The sequence below is a fragment of the Eurosta solidaginis genome, unplaced genomic scaffold, assembly GCF_040869045.1.
Source record: "Eurosta solidaginis isolate ZX-2024a unplaced genomic scaffold, ASM4086904v1 ctg00000399.1, whole genome shotgun sequence".
Taxonomy (NCBI): domain Eukaryota; kingdom Metazoa; phylum Arthropoda; class Insecta; order Diptera; family Tephritidae; genus Eurosta; species Eurosta solidaginis.
Window position 1 is genome coordinate 851,199 of NW_027136888.1, and position 9,730 is coordinate 860,928.

Below are 9,730 nucleotides of genomic sequence, written 5' to 3' on the forward strand. Positions count from 1 at the left end.
GGTTATAAATTGGCAATTTGCTGTGGTATGGAATCTTACATTCGAGTCCAGTTAGAGAACCACAAGTTGGGAATTAAATTTTTTCAACTTAAGTAACAGAAATTTTTATTTTATAAAAAATTCCCTCTTTTGCTGATTACGCTATGATTCTCCAGTTGAGCCACTGTTTCGAAACAAATCTTGAGATTTTAGAAGTACGCCTAGTTTTCAACATGAGCTCTAATGGTACTCAAGCCCAAATGCTTGTTGGGTATAGTCGAAGCCATTTCGAACGTACTCAAATAACTGATAGATTAACTAGAGTTTAATCTTGCCAAATCGGCCGCTTAAGCTCAGCTTAAACTTCAGTTAATGTAGACTGAAAAACTGCAGAATAAGGTTAAGCGTAGTTTAACTGGCAAACTGAGTTGAACTTGCATTGAAAAAAACGGACCTTAATCAAGCATTTAATACGAGTCGCATTTTAATTTGCGCCTTACCAGAGCTGTTGCATACTTACAGGCGTAGATTTGGTCGTTGGTGTGTCTTTTTACTCATTTAAAGTTTGTAAAAAATTCCAAAACATCAACAAATTTTTGATTAATTTTTTGTGCAAAAATTTGATTTTTTCTTTTTATATCAACATTCATTTTACTTTCATCATTTACTAGAGGGCAAATTGAGAAAATGGTGCAACCAAAATGCCAGACCATTTCAATTACAAAACAGTCAAGTCAGCATTGGAACGGTCTCTGTTAGATTTGACGCGAACGAAACTACTTACTAGGCTTAAGCTTAGCTGACGCTTCTTAGCTGTATAAAAAATAGATAAAAAAAATATAAGGCGCGATAACCTCAGAAGAGATTTAAGGCCGAGCTTCTCTTCCTATTTGCGTCGTGCTCCTTTTTTATTTATCCTACAAATTGGTGGGACGGGACCTACTTGTTTTATGCCGACTCCGAAAGGCATCTGCAAGGCAGATGAGTTTTCACTGAGAGCTTCTCATGGCAGAAATACTTTCGGAGCGCTTGCCAAACACTGCCGAGGGGTGACCCCGCTTAGAAACATTTTCTTCTAATTGAAAAATTTTGTTTCTAAAATTTTTGAATTTGCTTTGCCCGGGGCGTGAACCCAGGATCCTCGGTGTGGCAGGCGGAGCACGCTATCATCACACCACGGCGGCCGCCGTACACCGCGTATAAAATAAGTGGTACATCATTAAGCAAACACACGTTGATATACTCCCGGTAATATTTGAGACATTTATTCCGCTAAAGATCTAGTAAAAGAAAATTGAGACCCCTTAAAAAATTGTTGAATTTCTGAAGCTTAAATTTTTGAGCAGAAAATGGATGCTTTTAACATCCAGTAGGTTAGTTAAGGTTGAACTCGCCGGTCCATGAGGACCTCACATAGACTGAATGAGTCCGTAGTGTTACCAGATGTTAGTTTTAACGACCAAACTGAAAAATCCTATCAAAAACCAGGACCTATGTTATAAAATAACTCCTTTCTCTTGGCAAATACTAGAAGCTTTCTAGAATTTAAGACACTTGGTGCTTCTAGATCTGATAGCTGTATCGCTCCTAATAGCTGGAGTCTTATCCTGGCAAGCGCAGGGCATGAGCACCAAACGTGCTCTATTGTTTCCAGCTCCAACCCGCACTTCATACATCTGCTTTCACTGACCAAGCCTAATTTAAAGGTATGTGACACCAGAAGGCAGTGTCCAGTCAGATTACCCGTCATGAGTCTACAGTCTTCTCTTTTTAATGATAGACGCAACTTTGTTAGTCTAAGATTGTAAGACCTACACATAATCTTCGACACTTTACAGCCCCGTGCTTGAACCCAATCCTTTTCCAATTGGTCGATCATGTGCACTTTTGGCCTTCTCTTAACCTCGCCCAATCTTATTGGGACGTCTACGGAGTAAGCTCCAAGGGTTGCACCCTTTTGAGCTAGTGCATCTTTTTCATTCCCATCTATTCCCATATGCCCTGGGACCCAACATAGATGTATGCTTCTCCCTGCCTTATTATCTCCAGGTCCCGATTCTCTCCAGTAAGTTGAAAAAAGCATTTATATTTTTTTATTACATAATTTTAGGCACGACCGTGGTTTGATGGTAGCGTGCTCCGCCTACCACACCGTATGCCCTGGGTTCACACCCCGGGTATTTTTTTTTATGATTAAAATTTGAGCGACAAATAAACAAACAAAAAATGTAAGGCACGATAACCTCCGAAGACATTTTAGACCGAGTTTTCTTTCAATTTACATCGTGCTCTTTTAAAATTTTCTTACAATATGGCGGGACGGGACCTACTTGTTTTATGCCGACTCCGAACGGCAACTGCAAAGCAGATGCATTTTCACTCAGAAGCTTTTCTTGGCAGAAAAACACTCGGAGTGCTTGGCAAACACTGCCGAGGAGCACATTGGAAAAACTTGTTTCTAAAATTTTGATGTTGCTTTGACCGAGGCGTGAACCCATGATCTTCGGTGTGCTAGGCGGAGTACGCTACTATCGCACCTCGGCGGCCACTACGACAATTGAACTAAGTAAATTACGTCCAAAGTATTGTGTGTGTGACTACTGATCTGAGTCTACGTTTTGGCGAGCATGCACCCGCAACTGTACCTAAAGTCCAGAGCCGTAAGCTTGTTAGCTAATTGGCCGGCAGCTCGTATGCTACCCGTCCACAATATATCGTTGGGCTCAAAAGAACACACTGGAGGAAGCTGCAGACCCATTACAACGCACTTACAACTACCACGGGGTGGAAATCCGGCACTTGGGAACTCAGCCGTATGAAGAAACTCAGCATAAAAAGGCCGTCTGATACATCCATTTAAAGACGCCGCACTACTGTGGCCGTGTGTTACCCGGTGAACCTCGCTCTTTAAGACAAATACCTTAACATCGCAGTTGACGAAAGCAACATAACAAAGGAGGCACGCGCTCAACACTAGCCCAACTTTGATCTAAATACTTTAATAGATGAAACTCTTACTTATTCGAATCAACTCCGACATATCCAATGTAAGTCGCGCTTGTAATTTGGAACCAATGCCTCTCTGGTCCAAACCTGTTGAAACTTCAAGCTTCTTCGGATATTGATGATAAGTAGGGAGTTGTTGCATCTATTGGTTGGGCCAACCACGGCTACAACAGCAACAACTAAATAAAATAAAATATAAATACTTTTGGCACATCGCTTAAAGTATGCTATAAACCTGAATAATAATAGCCGCATGAGATGTTTATTTTGTACGCTTGTCCAGCTCACTCGCGTAATTTACTTAAGACGTTTTAGAGTAACTAATTAAATCACCGAAACAATTTATATTCTTCAGAGTTCTTAAAAATGCTGATCTAATATAGTTACATTAAGCAAGAAGTCGAAGTTTAGGCGCAGATAAGTAAATGCATTTAGAGTAGCGCCTGCTTATGCCGTTCATCTTTCTTAATATTGTACTTCAGCAGTTTCGTAGAGGCGTGTAGCTCACGAAGTACGAACTTCAAAATCCACAGAAACAAACTCAACTGTAAATGCCACTGCGCGCTGCCTGCTTTTAGGCGCAAAAATCATTAATTAGCACAATTGAAAATTAATTATGCGTGCAATTTACTTAATAGTGCAAATACAAAAAAAAAAACTAAAAATAAAGAAAATACAAGGTAGTGTATATATTCGATGACAGCGTGCAACTTGCAAGAGGGATACGCTGGGGGATGCCACTTACACAAAACACCCAACATCATTTCCACAATTTTAATTATAGCAAAGAAAAAGCACTGCAAACAATGGCTGACGAGTGGCAAAATGTCGACTTGAAGCTGCTGATGAAAGAATTGTCAATAAAAATGTTAAATAGTGTGAGAAATTTAAATTGAAAATGCACATTATTAAACAGACGAAAAAGAACAAAAGTGGTGATGGCATGCGCCTGAAAGCAGACAACGAATTTATTATTACAAGCGAATTTCGTATTCACTATGAAACATTAAAATTTCGTATTATTTATTTGTACTTGGATATATCTGTAGCAGTAGCAGCGACTGCTATAAATTAACACACAGTATTATGTTCCTTTTCCAAATGGTTATGTTTTCGAGAGGGTGAGAGGGTGATAAAAGGAGTGTGGCAAATATGTGTTGCATGTTAATACAACTGCTTTCAAATCAATTAAATAAATGAAAAATGTCGACGAAACTTTAATGCAAAATTAATTAATTACAGTGACAATTTTGTTGTTATTGTTGTTTTTAAGTTTCTTTTACACTTTTTACAATCATACTGCACAAGCATAAAGCATTTTAATTTATTTTAGTAATCATGTGCTTGTGACATTGTTTGATGACTTACTTCGCAACAAGCAAAAGAGTTTGTTTGTCGTTAAAACTAATGTAAGTATGTAAGCATGATTTAAGCCATTAAGAATATTTTTCCAGAAATAAATCATTTTGTTTAAAAGAAAAGATCAGTTTTTTATATCAATCAAATAATGCTTTATGCATTTAAGTATAATTGAAAATAAATAACAGCAACATATATAGTATCTCTGGCTCTGGTGACCCCAGCTTCCTTATGGAACTAGCAGTTTGGGGGGGCGGGGGGGGGGCGGCGGGATGGCCTCGAAGGTACAGTGCTCTCATATAAAATCGTTCACGAGATGGTCGGGCTGGTACCGGAACGTACCGGACATATATCCGGCAAATGACCATCAACATCGATAACACTCCCCAAAGCCTTCGGGGAGTGTCATTATCACTACAAAAACAACAACACGGGAATAGCAGTGGCAATTTTTAGCCTATAAGAAGGACAAAACGTGAGGCAGAACGGCGTGAGGCGAGGAGCTTCGGATGCTGGCTGATTATAATAATGACCAAAAATATTACCAAAAAATTCGGCAGTTGACCGAGGTAGATTCTTTCACGAATGAAAATGCCGACCTGGTAGCTAACATACAGAGCATGCTTAAGATGTTGTCATTATTAACTAGCGAGGGAGGATACGAACCAGATACCCCAATCGCCGATGTTGGAAAACAAGTTCTGGCAACCGACTGTGAAGGAGTGAGAATGACAATATCCCGGCTAAAAAAACACAAAAAATAAATAAATAAATGTAAGGCGCGATAACCTCCGAAGAGATCTAAGGCCGAGCTTCTCTTCCAATTTGTGTCGTGCTCCTATTGATTTCCCTACAAATCGGCCGGACGGGACCTACATGTTTTATGCCGACTCCGAACGGCATCTGCTGATGATTTTCACTGAGAGCTTTTCATGGCAAAACACTGCCGAGGGGCGACCCCGCTTAGAAAAATTTTCTTCTAATTGAAAAACCTTATTTCTAAAATTTTGATGTTGCTTTGCCCGGGGTGTGAACCCGGGGCATACGGTGTGGTAGGCCGAGCACGCTACCATCACACAAGGCGTCAGGTAATGACGGAATACACGCCGAACTGTCCAAAAATGGATAAAAGAGTTAGTAAAGAGAATGCATCAACGCCTCTAAAATATGCGGTCGAATTAGCGCATGCCTCCAGATTGAAACTTAAGTGTACTCTGCCTAATCCACATAAAGGCGATCCTGCAAACTGCGCCGATTACCACGAAATCAACATGCTAAGTGCCGCGTATAAGGTACCAACTAACGTACTCTGTGAAAATGTGAAGCCCATAGTCAACAAACTTACTGAACCTTATAACTGTGGCTTTAGAGCTGGTTAATCTACCATCGCCAGATCTTCACGATGTGCCAGGTCCTGTGGAAAACTCTCGATGAGACTATCGACACTCACCAGCCGTTGATGGCGCGAAAAGTAGCTGCTTGTTTGCTGCTATGTCTGAATTTAAGTTCTCTGTAAAGTTAATAAGGCTCTGCCAAATGACGTAGAGGAACGCCACCAGCTCCATAAGGATTGGGAAGTACCTCTCCGAGTCAATCGAAACCAAATTAGGCTTCAGACAAGACGACACCCTTTCGTACGATACCTTTAATGTTGGAGAAGATAATTCTAGCAGCAAAACATGATACAAATATAGAGAGGAAATTCCACGTCTTCTTCTTGGCCGCCATTGGCCTCATTTTAAATGAACCATATTTGATATTCCCTTTCAAAACAGCGCTGTCGTATCCGTAAAAACACGCTCAAAAATATTTGTTTGTCTGAAATTTTACGCATTGCACTCATGCATTTCGCGGTATATGAACAGAGGCTTCCCCCACTCAGCCACTACGCGAAGTACTGGTGTACCTTCCACAGTAAGGGGCAATGCTGCCACGTAGTAATTATTAAGCTAAAGGGCGGAGCATATAGACCCCGGTTTAGTTATCCATAGATTTTGAAAGAAGAAGACGCTACGACTCCGGGTGTCATCAAACGTATGAACGAAACGAAGAAGCAGTTTCCCATTTCCTGGGCGGATAACTTGGAGATCTAAATAAACCGCCATCACTCTTCAATTCAGAGGTTAAGTTGATATGGCTGAACAATATCAAAAACAGATACAGGGGGTTCTTCCAAACTTCCAAAAGCAGGACAGGAATTCCATGCATAAGAAAATCTGAGGACGCATCATTGCTACAGGGGATTGAAAGGTACTCCGCATATATCCTTCCTTCCAATAAGCAAAGGAGCGATGTATTTGTCCCCAGAACGTTTTCTTTCTGAAAATAAAGTCAACTTGTTTTTGTCCACTGATTTCGTGGCTGGATTGTATGAGACCTTCCTGCAAATTTAATATGCAGTCGAGCCGACTGGTTAGACCTGGATGTTCTTCAATGTACTTAAGATTCTTCATGATCGCCTGTTGGGAGACATAGTTGAAAGCCCCCACAACGTCTAAGAAGACTCCTAAGGGGTACTGCTTATATTCAAAGGCTTTATCCATACTCATAGCTATCCTATGCAGTGCCTTGTCAACCAACTTGCGTTCGGTGTACGCATTTTGTGGGACTTCACGTACACATCTATTAGCCTCTCAAAGGTTTTGAGAAGAAATAATGTTGAGTTAATGGGCCTGTAGTCTTTCAGATACATTTGACTGACATTTCACGCTTTTGGTAAGAAAACAACTTGAGAAGCTCTCCATAAGTTGGGTACATGATACAGTCTTATGCAATAATCGAATATTGTTTAAATCCATTTCAGGAAGGCTCTCGAGATGTTTAGCATGGTAGCGAATATACTATCTAGGCCTGTCGATATAAACTTATAAAAAGTCTTCACCGTCCATTCGAACTTGGTATCAGACACAAGTTTTCTTTTGCGATGGAAATAGTGCATTGACCATCAAGGAAGGTCAGCTTGGTGTTGACTCCCACTTGTCTTTTAACTTTTTAAATGCCTCCCTGTGGATCGTTCCCAACCTCATTCCAAATATTAAAAAAAACATTGTCACTGGCTCTTCTTTGATGCGGTCTTGGGCGCGTGGTGCGATCTATAAAATTAAGCCCAAGATTGTATGTGCTCGTTCCACCAGTAAATAGCGAAGTGTTGTTTGTAACTTGATTCTGTAGTCAACAACATAACTTGAACGTGCGAAAAGTACCGCGTTAGGTTATACCGGTCGCAAAAAGCCACTATAATGCCATGGCTCATCCAATCCACGGGTGGTGTATTACTCGAAAGGAAGCAATGCTTGTGATCTATTTATAATGTATCGTATGATACTTATATGCAGTCTCATCTCCTAGCCTTGGGTTCGGGCCCTACGGGAGAGATTCGAGGGGACTGTTTCACCAAGCATGAAGATAGTACACTTTTGGGGAAGTTAGCAATTAAGTATACCCAATAGAGATATGCAGTCTCTTCTCCGCTAAAGTTGGCACTCTTCGGAGTGATTCGGCCTCTTCAGCTCTCGAAGTTGACTATGAAGTATTATCTTCGGAGTAATGCGTTCTCTTCGTTACAAATTTGGCATTAAATTTCGTTCTTGGAGGCTCTGTTGTCAAATTGTGAACAGCTTCTTTACCTATTCGAAGCTTAGCATACATTTTTTAATGACTCTTTTGCGGAAGGTCAAAAAAGGTTGATCACGTCATCACATCCCTTAATTGTGCACCTGCTGAATAAATGGAGACAAAGCAGGTGCCCATCGTTTGTGGGTAACACTTGATAATTGATATTGAATTGTGATAAGTAGCTGAGATTTAATGCAGTAGAAGCGAATGAACATTTTCGATGTGATGAAAAGGTTGTAATCAAATCCCTTAATTGTGATGCAAGTTATACCTGGTGCTCAGAAAAGCGTTTTCACAGCCATTAATTTTGAATTCGTATATTGTATCTCATTTCGAATTATTTATGCTCAGATTTGAAAAGGTATTGGTGGAGCTGCCAAGTAACCAGATGTCATTATCCGTAACGTGGGAAAGGGTTTAAATAAACCTTGTGCCTTTCGAAGCTAATTTGGTAGCAACGATCGTGCACTGAAGTATTTGGCAGTGAACAGGGAGCCTTCGTTGGGCCGCTGATCGTGCAATTAGCTCCGTGGTGTGTTTGAAACTATGTTTAAAACCATGAGGTTGAGGCACATGATGGCAGCCACTCACATTAAGCATATTATATATATCCACTGAGCCTCCCTAACTATGGGTTTATCAGAGTCTTCAGATATGCGCATGCTTTTTGTATGACTCTCGTCATATTGTAGAGTTTTTCAAGCAAGCCTGCTATTTCATTGACTTGGTTGCATTATTGAATATTTTTTTAGTGTTTTGATGTTTGCAATTTAAAGTATGTTTAAGTGACTTAAACTATGAACATTTTTCTTTCGTTTGTTTCATTAGTCATTGCGTGCGCTTGTAATTCTCAACTGGTTAGTGAAATATCCTAAATATATTGTAACGAATTTTCTGCAAATCCTCTTATTTGCAATCCTCTGCTAAGTTCGAATCACTAAACTGTTGAATAAATAACTCCAATATTGAATAATGGAAAAATAGCCTTTATTAAAGTACTTCACAACGACGTTTATACTTTGCTACTCGCAGGCTTAATAACCAAACTGATTGATAACTCAAATTGAACTCTACTATTGGCCGCCAGATCGCGTGCTTAATCAATAACTGATTGATTGCTCAACTCAAACTGAATTACTTCTTACTCGCCTGCCCCGCTTTTATAGTTTACGCTGCATACTTCTAGGCTCTTCGATTTCCAGAACTTACTAGTTATTTTCGGCTACAAAATCGCCAGCCACAACTACGTGCACAAATTATTGCTCTCTCTTGTGACAACTCAGATAAGATATATGCATGTGTTTGCGCATTGCCGCTCCGCTGCTCGTATACGTACATATGTGTAGACGCAATTATTTATTCGTTTATGTAGATACATAATGACTGAATTATTGATGTGAATGTTTGTGGTTTACAGTCTCTCGCGCATACATAGGCGTATAAGTAAATGCGTCTATGTGTGACATCTTTCGGCTGCCTTATATATGTGTATACATGATTTGATTATTGACGTAAATACTGCTTATCGTGGCCTTGGCATTGCCTTAGTGATGGTATAACTTAGTGATGTTAATATCCGTGACACTGCCCTCCACCTAAGTCTGATCGTCCCGATCAGACAAATCTCTCGATCTAAACGCTGCTAATCTCTGCAAATGCACCACTTTCATTTTGGTTCGTGGTTTGGTAGTGGTTTGTATGCGGTACACTACATCGTTGATCCGTTTTACAACTTTGTATGGACCTTCCCAATTACACTGCATTTTTGGGG